This window comes from Triticum urartu, chromosome 7 (assembly GCF_003073215.2).
Source record: "Triticum urartu cultivar G1812 chromosome 7, Tu2.1, whole genome shotgun sequence".
Classification (NCBI taxonomy): domain Eukaryota; kingdom Viridiplantae; phylum Streptophyta; class Magnoliopsida; order Poales; family Poaceae; genus Triticum; species Triticum urartu.
In genome coordinates, this window is record NC_053028.1 from 526,338,291 (window position 1) to 526,348,878 (window position 10,588).

At 47.3% G+C, this 10,588-nt stretch overlaps 1 long non-coding RNA gene across 1 annotated transcript; it reads right to left on the minus strand.

The window, feature by feature from the left end:
• Nucleotides 1-1,316: 1,316 nt before the first annotated feature.
• LOC125521231 lies at nt 1,317-1,965 on the minus strand. Its single transcript, XR_007289095.1, has 2 exons — nt 1,740-1,965; nt 1,317-1,632 (listed from the first exon to the last, which is right to left on the minus strand). It is a non-coding gene; the product is annotated as an uncharacterized LOC125521231 (long non-coding RNA).
• Between the last annotated feature and the right edge of the window lie 8,623 nt (nt 1,966-10,588).

Sequence of the window (10,588 nt, forward strand, 5' to 3'; positions counted from 1 at the left end):
CTTTGCATTTTTATTCTTTTTAATACAAATTGCACACCGTGTAGAACGTGAACTTCTGGTAGTTTATCAACCTGAACTTCTCTCGGTTACGTGAAAATATCTAAGTTTTTTATAAATATTAATCTGAATTTCTTAATCTTTTTTTGTGAATTTTGAAGCGCTCCATTTTTAAAAGTTGAACTTCTTGTTATTTTATTTTTGGACTTCTTGCTTCCATTGTTTCATAACGAGGGAAATTTGAGTTTTCTATAATCATCAAACTTCTCCATTTTTTAATATGGACTTCCTGGTTTTTTTCTTATTCTTTTTTATGAATAAGAATATTTTAAGACACCAAAACAACATTTTTATGTGTGTTTTTGCATTGGTTTGCACGTCAAAGCACATCATCTTTAGAAATTGAACTTCTCCTTTCCTTTTTGTTTTCTTTCAACATTGTTTAGCACGTCGAACCACGTCATCTTTAGATATTGAACTTCTCCTTTCTTTTTGTTTTCTTTCAACATTGGTTTGCACGTCGAACCGCTTCATATTTAGAAATTGAACTTCTCCTTTTCTTTTTCTTTTCTTTCAACATTGGTTTACACGTTGAACCGTGTCATCTTTACAAATTGAACTTCTCTCTTTCTTTTTCTTTTCTTGCATGTTTTACCTTGCATGTTTAAATTTATTTTTGAACTTGCTGAGATAACACACTTGACCTTCTCGAACACAACATTTTGACCTTCGCAAAACATAAATTAAAGCCAAACTTTTGACCTACAAAGCATGTACAATTTTCTCCACTTTTTCAAGAATAAACGTTGAATCACCCCGTTAGTTTGACATGAACTTCTGCTGCACATTTTCAAATGTCAGTTTGATTTTTCTTTTTCAAAAGCACATTGAGCTTTTTTATTATGGCCTGGGCGGTCCGTTTTTTGTTCATAGATGAATTAATTCAGTATGTGGTACACGTGAACTTTAAGAATTTCTAAAATATGAACTTCGCATTCTATTGAAATTCAAGAAAATTACACACAACAATACACATACACTTCGTGTGCTACATGTATTTACACAATGACGAATGCACACATCTGGAAGAGCATAAAGTTCTCACACAGAGTTCAAAAAAAGAGTGAATTTTTTTCCACAAGAAATGTCGGTCGTTTTTGGTAGGAACCTGTACAGTTTTTCAATTGGTTTGCACGTTGAACCACGTGATCGTTAGAAACCGAACTTCTCCTTTTCTTTTCTTCTAATAAAAACACAACATTATAAAGGAAATAAAAATTCCTTTTTGCAATCCTTTTGCACGGGGAACCATCCTCACATCAAAGAATGAACATACTGTTTTGCAATGAAGGTATGCATTTAAAACACACACACACACACATATACAATACACACTCGACCTTCTGCAACACAACATCTTAACCTTCGCAAAAACAAAATTTTTAATCCAAATAAATCGCGCACTAGTACAAGAAGGTGCCACGAGCTTTGTGCTTGACCTGCTGATGAGTGCAATCCAGGAGGAGCAGACCACCGCGGCTGGGTGATGCAGGGGTAGTCAGGAGGTATTGCAGTAGTGGTGGGGGAAGCCAGTCATAGGAGGATCCGCCACGGAGCAGAGCAGTGGGGAGTGACCTGTCAGTGAGGAGGGTCTTGATTTATTAGTAAAATAGTGACAATATATCCAGGTGAGTGGCAATGCTGAGAAGGATCCACAAAGCTAGCTACTCTGATATACTTACTACACAAGTTGTCATAACAGCCTGACGCTGCATCTGAAACAAGATAGTTATTGTTGCGAGTGAATGTGTAGTGAGTGAAATTTGCATGCCAGAAACCAACCCAAACTAATCAAAACTTCCATGACAAATTCAGGGACACCAATGCACACACGATTGGGCTTTAATGTGGCTTCTCAGGCACTACAGAGTTGAGGGTGCACGTTCGCTCGGGGAACAACCTGGACTTCTGCACTTTCAAAGAACAGAAAAATATACAGGACATTCAGTCGCATGCTCCTCAAAATTGTAACAAGTCCAACACATCATAGTGGCGATTAGATATAAAAAAGGTTCACAGAGAGGATATAGGGGAGGCGCGGTCGTGTCAGCAGTAGGCCGTGGCGGTGTGTGTTGATGGCGGCCGGACTAGAAGCGGTTGTGGTTTAGCGGCTGGATAGGTCCTTGCAGGGTCCCTTGCAAGTAACAAAACAGCCTGCATGGCCCCTTGCCACCAGAGAAAACTACTTTTTGCTATTACCAAAGCAATTGTTATGCAAAACAAAGCATTTCAAAAAAAGCAAAGCTACAGAAGTGATAAAATTACTTCAAAAACTATTACAACTGTATGAATAAAGCTTCGCGTCAAATGTATTTTCTTAAAAGCTTGAGCTACTGGAACCCGTGGATGAGGTTGTGGTGTCTTCCTACTTATTCTGGATTCATTTTTTAATGCTAGTTACGACACTCATTTTATGTATATTTTACAAATGGTGCAAGTGTTTAGGTGAGAGGAGCCAAGGTCAGAACCACTCTAAACTAAGTATGTGCGTAGACAAAATGCAAAAAGGAAGAAGGTAACTTCCCTGAATGTACTAAAAAAGCAATCTCTAAAATTTAATGCCCAGCCACTTCGAATTTCAGCACTTTCGGCACCACGGCCAGCATGCCGAAGAGATGCACGCCAAACCCAGCCGTCGTCGGCCATCGTATGCCCGTTGGGTCGATGTTGCTGCATGGAACGCTCCATTTGTAGCTTGAACTGCTGAAAAGAAGCACCATAAGCTAGCTACAACAAAGGTGAAGAAGTGGTGTACTGACAGAAAATTGATACGCCAGCCTAAGAACTTTAACTCAAGTTTGTACATCCTGGGTTTTTTTCAAAGCCTCCTTGTTTGTAAGGTGTAGCTATGATCCAGGGAGATGCATCACCATATGAAATATGTAAGAGAACTCAATACATGGAAATAAAAATTGAAGTATCTGCAGAACTCAACTTGAACCGGCAATACAGCCAAACGTCTCCTTTCATTTGAAATAATTTCACAGGAATGCAAAGTATACCGGTCAAAATGTGTTTATTTAGTACATACATGAAACTATAAGCTTCAGCTGATGGTTGGTCTCAGATTTATGAAGCTAAGAAATGAAAAATAGGGAAAAACACTCTGAATGTACTAAAAATATTGTACATCTCTGAACCTTAAGCCACATTCACTCTAAAGTTCAGAGAAATATACAAATTCAGTGAGAACACATGAATGGATGGAGCAAAAATTTAGAAAAACGATCAACAATGGGAAGAACACAAACATTGGCTACAACCTCCCCCTCTCCGTTGCAGGTAGCAGTAACTTGGAGAGGATACAAGCATGAGGGTCGAGCTTTGGCCTCGGACAGGTCACTGCTTAGGCCTCAGCAGTTCGTCGACGGCGGGAGATGAGTGGCCATGGCGGTGGGATCCAGCCGTTGCAGCCCGAGCTTTCTCCGACGACCTACTGCTGCACTGGTTGTTCTCTGACTGTGACGTCGCTCGGGGACGTGGGCCTTCCAACGAAGCACATGAAGAAGCAGGGGAAGCCACCATCAAGCTTTCTTGCAGGGGTTGCAACGGCTTGACCGATCCACCGGCTTGCTAGGTCGCGGGAATTGGCAGTCGGGCGGGATCCAACACGGGTTCGGCTTATCTGGCCGGGGTATGTTGCTGCCGGCACGATAGGGTGGGAGAATGACATCAGCTGGGAGGAAGGAGGAGATCCATCTCATGGCAGAGACGAGATCCATATAGCAGCACCGCGCGGGAGTTTCCGGTGACCCCCGGGGTTGCAGGGGCGGTGGACCCGATGTGGAGCAGCAGCGAAGGGAGGAAGGCTGGCCTCGCACCGGGAGGAGGCCTCACGCCAGAGGAGGCGGGGGGAGGCCTCGTGCCGAGAGGAGGCGGCGGCTCGCCAGGAGGAGGCGCAGGTGTCGGCGCCGGTAGGAGGCGGGGTCAGCGACGCGTCGTGTGGAGGTGGTGGGATGGTGCGGCGGTGGTGGTCTGGAACCGGGCCAGCGGCGGGTCGGTGACTGTCGGGATGGATGAGAAATTGGGCTGGGATAGGGGAGATCGGGAGGAGATTAGGGATCGGGGGAAGGTGGAGGACAGGTGCGGTCATGGTTGGGCCTTTTTCTGCGAGTTTGGAAGTCCGGGAACATGTCGATCGAGCCCTATATAGATCTGACGTGATCCAAATAACTATTCTGATCCCAGGATCAGAATAGTGTTGTCCTATATATATAGTAACACTATTCTGATCAAAGGATCAGAATAGTTATTCGGATCACGGTCGGCCCTATAAGGGCCCGATAGTGTGTTCCTGAGATCGCATGAAACTGATCCGGATGGTACAAGGAAAAAAAATCCACCCACCACCTCCTCCCCTAATCTCCCCCGATCCCGCATCTCCTCCACCGCCGCCTCCCTCACTGGCCCGCGCCACCTTCGGCCCTCACCAGATCGGCCCGCCACCGCCGACGCCTCACCAAATCGCCCCGCCACCGTCGCCTCCCTCCTCGGTCGCGCCGCCGCACCATCCCACCTTCTCCACCCGACACGCTGGCGTCCCGGGTCCCGACCACCTCCGCGGTACTATCCCACCACCTCCACCTGACGCGCCGCCGGCCCGGCTGCCCAGCGCAGCCACGACCCCAGCCAACCATCTCCGGCCTGGCGCCTCCCCACCACCACTGCTACCCCATCGCGCCCCCACGGGAGGAAGGGGAACTCGCCGGCTACATGGGAGAAGGCTAGGGAGATGCCCGGGTCACACGGGCGTCGGCGTTGAGTAGCAGTAGGGCGCCGCCATCAAATTTGTCAATGAGATGCGGCCCCTTCCCCGTCCAACTGCTACCGTCTCGCTGTCCAACCTCGTCTGCGTGCGCAGTCCATCCTTGTTCGCTCGCTCGCCAGCAGAAGTGAGACCCCCCTGCCCTCCTCCTCCACCTCACATCCTCCTTCCAGACTGCCGACGCGGCACTGACAGCAAGCAACACAGCGTACATCCGTTTCACTTAGGGGGGCTCCCGCAGCTTCTCTGTTGTGCTCAATGGACCCCTGACCAAGCCCCGCGAGCTTCTAGATGTCTCCTTGGGGAAGAGCAAGTTCCAAATGCGAAATTTGGTAATTTAGGTGGCCAGAATTCATGCTTGTGTGCGGCGGGTAGGCAGTTCAATCTGCTCCAGCAATTCAGTTTTTTTTTCAATTTTTCCATGTGCATCAGCAGATGAATATGAGTGTGCATGTCAAACGTGTATATAAACATTGAGAAAGTTTAGTATTGTTTCGTCTAGTTCGCTCATGCAGCCATGCAGATCATTTCTTTTCAGGCCATCCCAGTCCAGCCCCGCAGCGGTAGGAAGGTCGATCCCATCGCGAGCTGCAGTCCACGACAGTAACCCGGTTCCGGGGTTTGGAGTTCATCGACAGCGGAGGATCCCGGGCGGCGAGCCGGCATCATTTTTCTGTGAAAATTGAAGTTAAGATGGTTCAGAAAGAAGAAGGAGTATAGGTCAACTTCATTTAACATTTTCGATTCTCAGTAAAAAAGACAGTTCGAGAAAGAAGAAAAATTGCCGGCTGCTCCTCTTGCTTGATGTTCATGTGTTTAGTTCTTTACTGCTTTTTTCTCACCGTTTTGTTCAAAAAGTTTGTGTCTCCAGGGACCTATGTGCTGCTGGTGCTCGCTACCCGCATGAACAAAGAGAGGAAGAAGGTCACCATCAGGCAGGGGAGAAGGTCACGTGAGGTGCAGAAAGAAGGTCAGAGTTCAGAACGGTGTGTGTGTGTGATTTTTGTGGAGTTGAGAACGGTTTGTGCAGAAAGAAGGTGTGATTTTTGTGCTATTTTTTGGGGTGCATTCCAACATGGGGATGCAATCTCACTTCCGGTGTATGTTTTTCATCGCTTGCGTCCCGACCACAGTTTAAACTGCAGGGCACAACCATGCCTTGCCCGTGCCATTGGTGTGGCCCTAGCAGAGGTGCAGCTGCTCCCCTAAATGAGCAGTAGTTGATATGCGGTCATAGCACTCGCATCCAACTCTCCCTCTCTGGTTCTTTCTCCCCCATTGGTGTTTTTTTAACATAGTAAACAATTCAACGAATGAACAACACCTCTATTGTTGATGCATGTACATCTGTTTTGGTTTGGTGCACAACGACCCCGACGAGCCCTTGCACCCATGTTGCCATGTCAAAAAATGGATATAGAAAATGCACTGTTTGTCTTGTACTATTGTGCTCAAATTTTTATATGTGCAGAAAATTTTCTTGAAATTCAATAGCATGCGAAGTCGTGTTTCAGAAATTCATAAGTTCACGAGTACCACATACTGAAGAAAAAGATGGAGAAGTTCGATGATTATAAAAAACTCAGATTTTCCTCTTTATTAAACAATGGAAACAAGAATTTCAAAAATAAAATAACAAGAAGTTTAACTTTTTAAAAATAGAGCGTTTCAAAATTTCATATAAAAGATTAAGAAAAAATAAAACTAGGAAGTCCATATTAAAAAGATGGAGAAGTTCAATGATTATAGAAAACTCAGATTTTCCTCGTTATTAAAGAATGGAAGCAAGAAGTTCAAAAATAAAATAACAAGAAGTTCAACTTTTGAAAAATAGAGCGCTTCGAAATTCATAAAAAATATATTAAGAAATTCAAATAAATATTTATAAAAAATTCAGATATTTTCACGTAACCGAGAGAAGTTCGATTGATATCTGCCAGAAGTTCACGTACTACAGAGAGTGCATTTTGAATTAAAAAAGAATAAAAAAGCAATGACTAAAAGTTTTGTTGTTATAAGTTCAACTCCTCGGTCGGAGAAAGTTAAAAAAATTATTGTGAGAGGGGTTTGTACAAAATGAGTATCATTTGTGTAACACTAACGAATGGATGGGAAAATTACAAACGAAAATACATCACAGAAGTTCAACGTGAAAACATCAGGAAGTTCAACTAATGCACTGAATGAATTTTAGATTAAAAAGTTTTAAAATCATCGCGAGTATGAAATAACGATCAACACAGGAAAGTTGCGTGTTTACAGAAGCTTTCCACCGGTATATCACTTGCTCAATTCCGGTGAGTGGATGGAGAGCTACGAGCAGTGGATGGAGATCTACGAGCAAAAAACACGTGAAAAACAGAGTGAAGTTCAAGCACACACGCTGAGAAGTTCAAGTTCTTCACGTGGTGCATATTTGAAGAATCTATTTCGCGATAAAGGCAGAATGCATGATCTCGCCGTTTTCGAAATTACTTGAAAATGGTTAGGATTCAGAGAAAACCATCAACATGAAAAAGTTTCGAATTTTCCGTAGCTTTTCAGCGGTATATTATTTGCCCCATTTCGATAAAGTTTGTAGAAATTACGGCAAAAATACGTTTTTAGCCATTTTCAAAACTGACATAAAACTGTAATGAATTAGGAGAAACAATATATACAAAAAAAGTTTCGCATTTCTTCAAGCTTTCCAAGGCCATATCATTCGCTGCATTTGGACATACGGTCAAAAAATTAGCTCGAAAATACGAACTCGGTGGAACTTGTACCGTTTTCTAAATTACTTTTAAAACGTTCAAAATTAGAAAAAACTTTGAACATGAAAAAGTAGCGCATTTTCATAAGCTTTCCAACGCCATATTATTTGCCTCAATTGGATTGGCCGTTTAGAAATGGCATCGAAATACAAACTCGGGTGTTCCATTTGCGAAATTCTATGATTTTCCGAATTACTCTTTAACCGTAGGGAATTAGAGAAAACTTTCAACATGTGGATGGAGCGGTTTTGCAGCAGCTTTCCAACGCCATATTATTTGCCTCATTCCGATAAACGGTTTAAAATGCGATCTAAAATACGATTCACGTTTTTTGTATGAAGAAAAAACGGTTTTCAAAACTTCTCTTAAACCGCTTACATTTTGCCAAAAATTTAACTTGGGTCATGATACTGATGTCCATAGCTTTCCAACGGTATATCGCAAGTCCCATTTGGACACCTTTTAGCTGAAGTTCAACCTAGTACTCGGGGAAGGTCAGGCGCGTTACTCGGGAAGTTCATATTTGGGTGGACCAGCATGGGTCGGGTCTGATGTGGCGGGTGTGCCAAGGCGCCCCCATATCCGTCCCATATTTGGGTTGGATATGAGTGGTGCCGGTCTGCCCTGGCGTTTGAGGCCCGTTTAGGTGTCCATCTCAGTTGAAAAATCATGATCGGTCAGTGACCGGGCGGACCATCCGGGCGTTTGAGGACAGTTTGGGACGCCCGACTGTAAATGCTCTAAGGGTGTGCTCAATTGTTCACATCTTTTTTGCCTGCATTGTATGTGTTGATGAGTTGAGTCTGGTTGAGAAAAAAATATCTGCACCTCATTGGGTTGCCTGCATCTAGGCTTCCTACATTAGAAGATTGTTTTTGGCATGGTGTTTGGTGTCCTGCATTTTCTCGGCTCATGCAACTACACGGTGTTTGGCTGCACATAGGCTGCAAGATGTGCTAACCTTGTGACCTATGCGGTGAGCTTACCCGCTACACCTTACACACGATCACACCGAGCACAACAACGCCATAGCACTCCAATGATGACGAACTGGATGATGGTGATGAAGTTCTTCGGCCTAAAGTGTCAGCGTCCTGGGAATGGGGTCCCCAGACTTGCCTGCCTACGGCCCACGGTGTGGCTACGCCAGCGGCCCCGTACGGCCCATCTTCACCAGCAAACACTCAAGACCCTCGTGAGGGGCCAAGCCTCACAAGGCGGATGATGCAAGACCTCCTCGGGGACGGCCTCACCAGGATGGCTCGCGAGGGGCGGAGAGATCAAGGCAAAGGGCACCTCGCGAGGTTCCTGTGACGCAAGCCATGACGACCAAGGCCAGGCGGGCACCAGGCAAACGCCAGCGCGCATAGTATCCTCGTTTCCTCTTTGGTGCTAAAGGGACAGGCGCAGGCGAGGAGTCCCGAGGCATCAGGTAAAGGTTTCCATATCGGTGCAACAAGATCAAGACCAGCAAGACGACAGGACGAAGGTCACCGTGGAGCCGAGGACGGCGTCACCACCAGAGCCTTTGGTAGGCGAAGACTACCTTTTGTCAGGATAGCTTGTATTAGCTGCCCCCCTTCAAATTGGCCGTTGTGGGATTCCTTCTCGCCTAATATTTGGGAAGAGGATCAGGGCCCTATAAATAGGATCAACCACCACTGTAGGGAGGCATCTCATCTTGGACTGGATCCATTCCATGAAGGCCACCACACAAACTCACCAAGCACAAGATCACCTCTCCTCAGGAGGTTGTTCTTTCCTTGTAACTATTCATCCTTAGCCCAAGAGGTAATCCACCACACCACACTGGAGTAGGGTATTACACCACATCGGTGGCCCGAACCAGTATAAATATTGTGTCCCTTTGTTATGCGAGTTCGACGCCCTGAGCCTTGAGATCGCGGTGAGGGAGAGTACGAGGGGAGGAGAGATCTTCGTGCGCACCCCAGTGTTCGAACCTTAAGGGTTTTGCCGGAACCCAAAATCCGACATTTGGCGCGCCGGGTTGGGGTGCGCTGAAGCGTTCCTTCCGTTGATCTATTCCACCGCTCCACCGCATCCATGTCGGATGCGCGTCGAGCCCGCGCCGAGCGCCGGGCCGCCCTCGCCATCCGTGTTGCTCAGACAACCCCTGTCGGCGGGCTTTCCCATCATTCTCCATCTCCTGTTGCCAACGCCGCTACCGGCCCGGCAGCAAACGAGCAACAAGAATCATCACTGCACCCCTCCGTGCGGCGGGACAGCTGCACCGTCACCCCATCGCTGACTCCGGCCGTCTCATCTTCTCACGCTCGCTGCACACCCGCGGACATGCAGGCTGCGCTGCTCATGGCACGCGAGCTTCTGCGCTACCGCCCGGTCGATGAGCTCTACGAGGACTGGTTAGACCGCATCGCCGAGCTCGTCAGCGCCGCTGGGGCTCCCCTCCACCACCCCTTTCGCTGCCTCGCCCACCTCCAGTCGCGGGCGATGTAGCTCATGGAGCGCCTCCGTCGCCTCCGCATCAAGACGGCGCCCTCGCGCCTAGACACGCAGCTCATGGAGCGCCTCGGCCCCCTCCGTGTCAAGATGGTGTCCTCGCCCCAAGATGCACGGTCCCGTGGCGTGATCCACCTCGCCGTATGCCCGCGCACGGAGAAGGAAGCTGCCAAGAGGTTCCCCGGCCGCAAGAAAATGCTCCAGCGCTCCCGGCACCACCACGACAAGACAGAGTGCCGCCTGCGGCGGTGGTGCGCGGACATCAAGGGAAGGCTCCGCCCCTGTCGAGGGCCCCGGTGGCCATCGCAGGCTCTCACGCCTTCGCTCCCGAGCTGCGCACCGTCGTTTGGCCAGGCAAGTTCAAGCCGAATCTGCCCCCGTGCTACGACGGCACCCCTGACCTCGCGGAGTTCCTGCAGCTCTACGGGCTGAGCATCGAGGTGGCCAATGACGATGAAAAGGTCATGGCGAACTGGTTTCCCATGGCTCTCAAGGATAGTGCCCGCTCATGGCTCCTGAACCTGCCCGC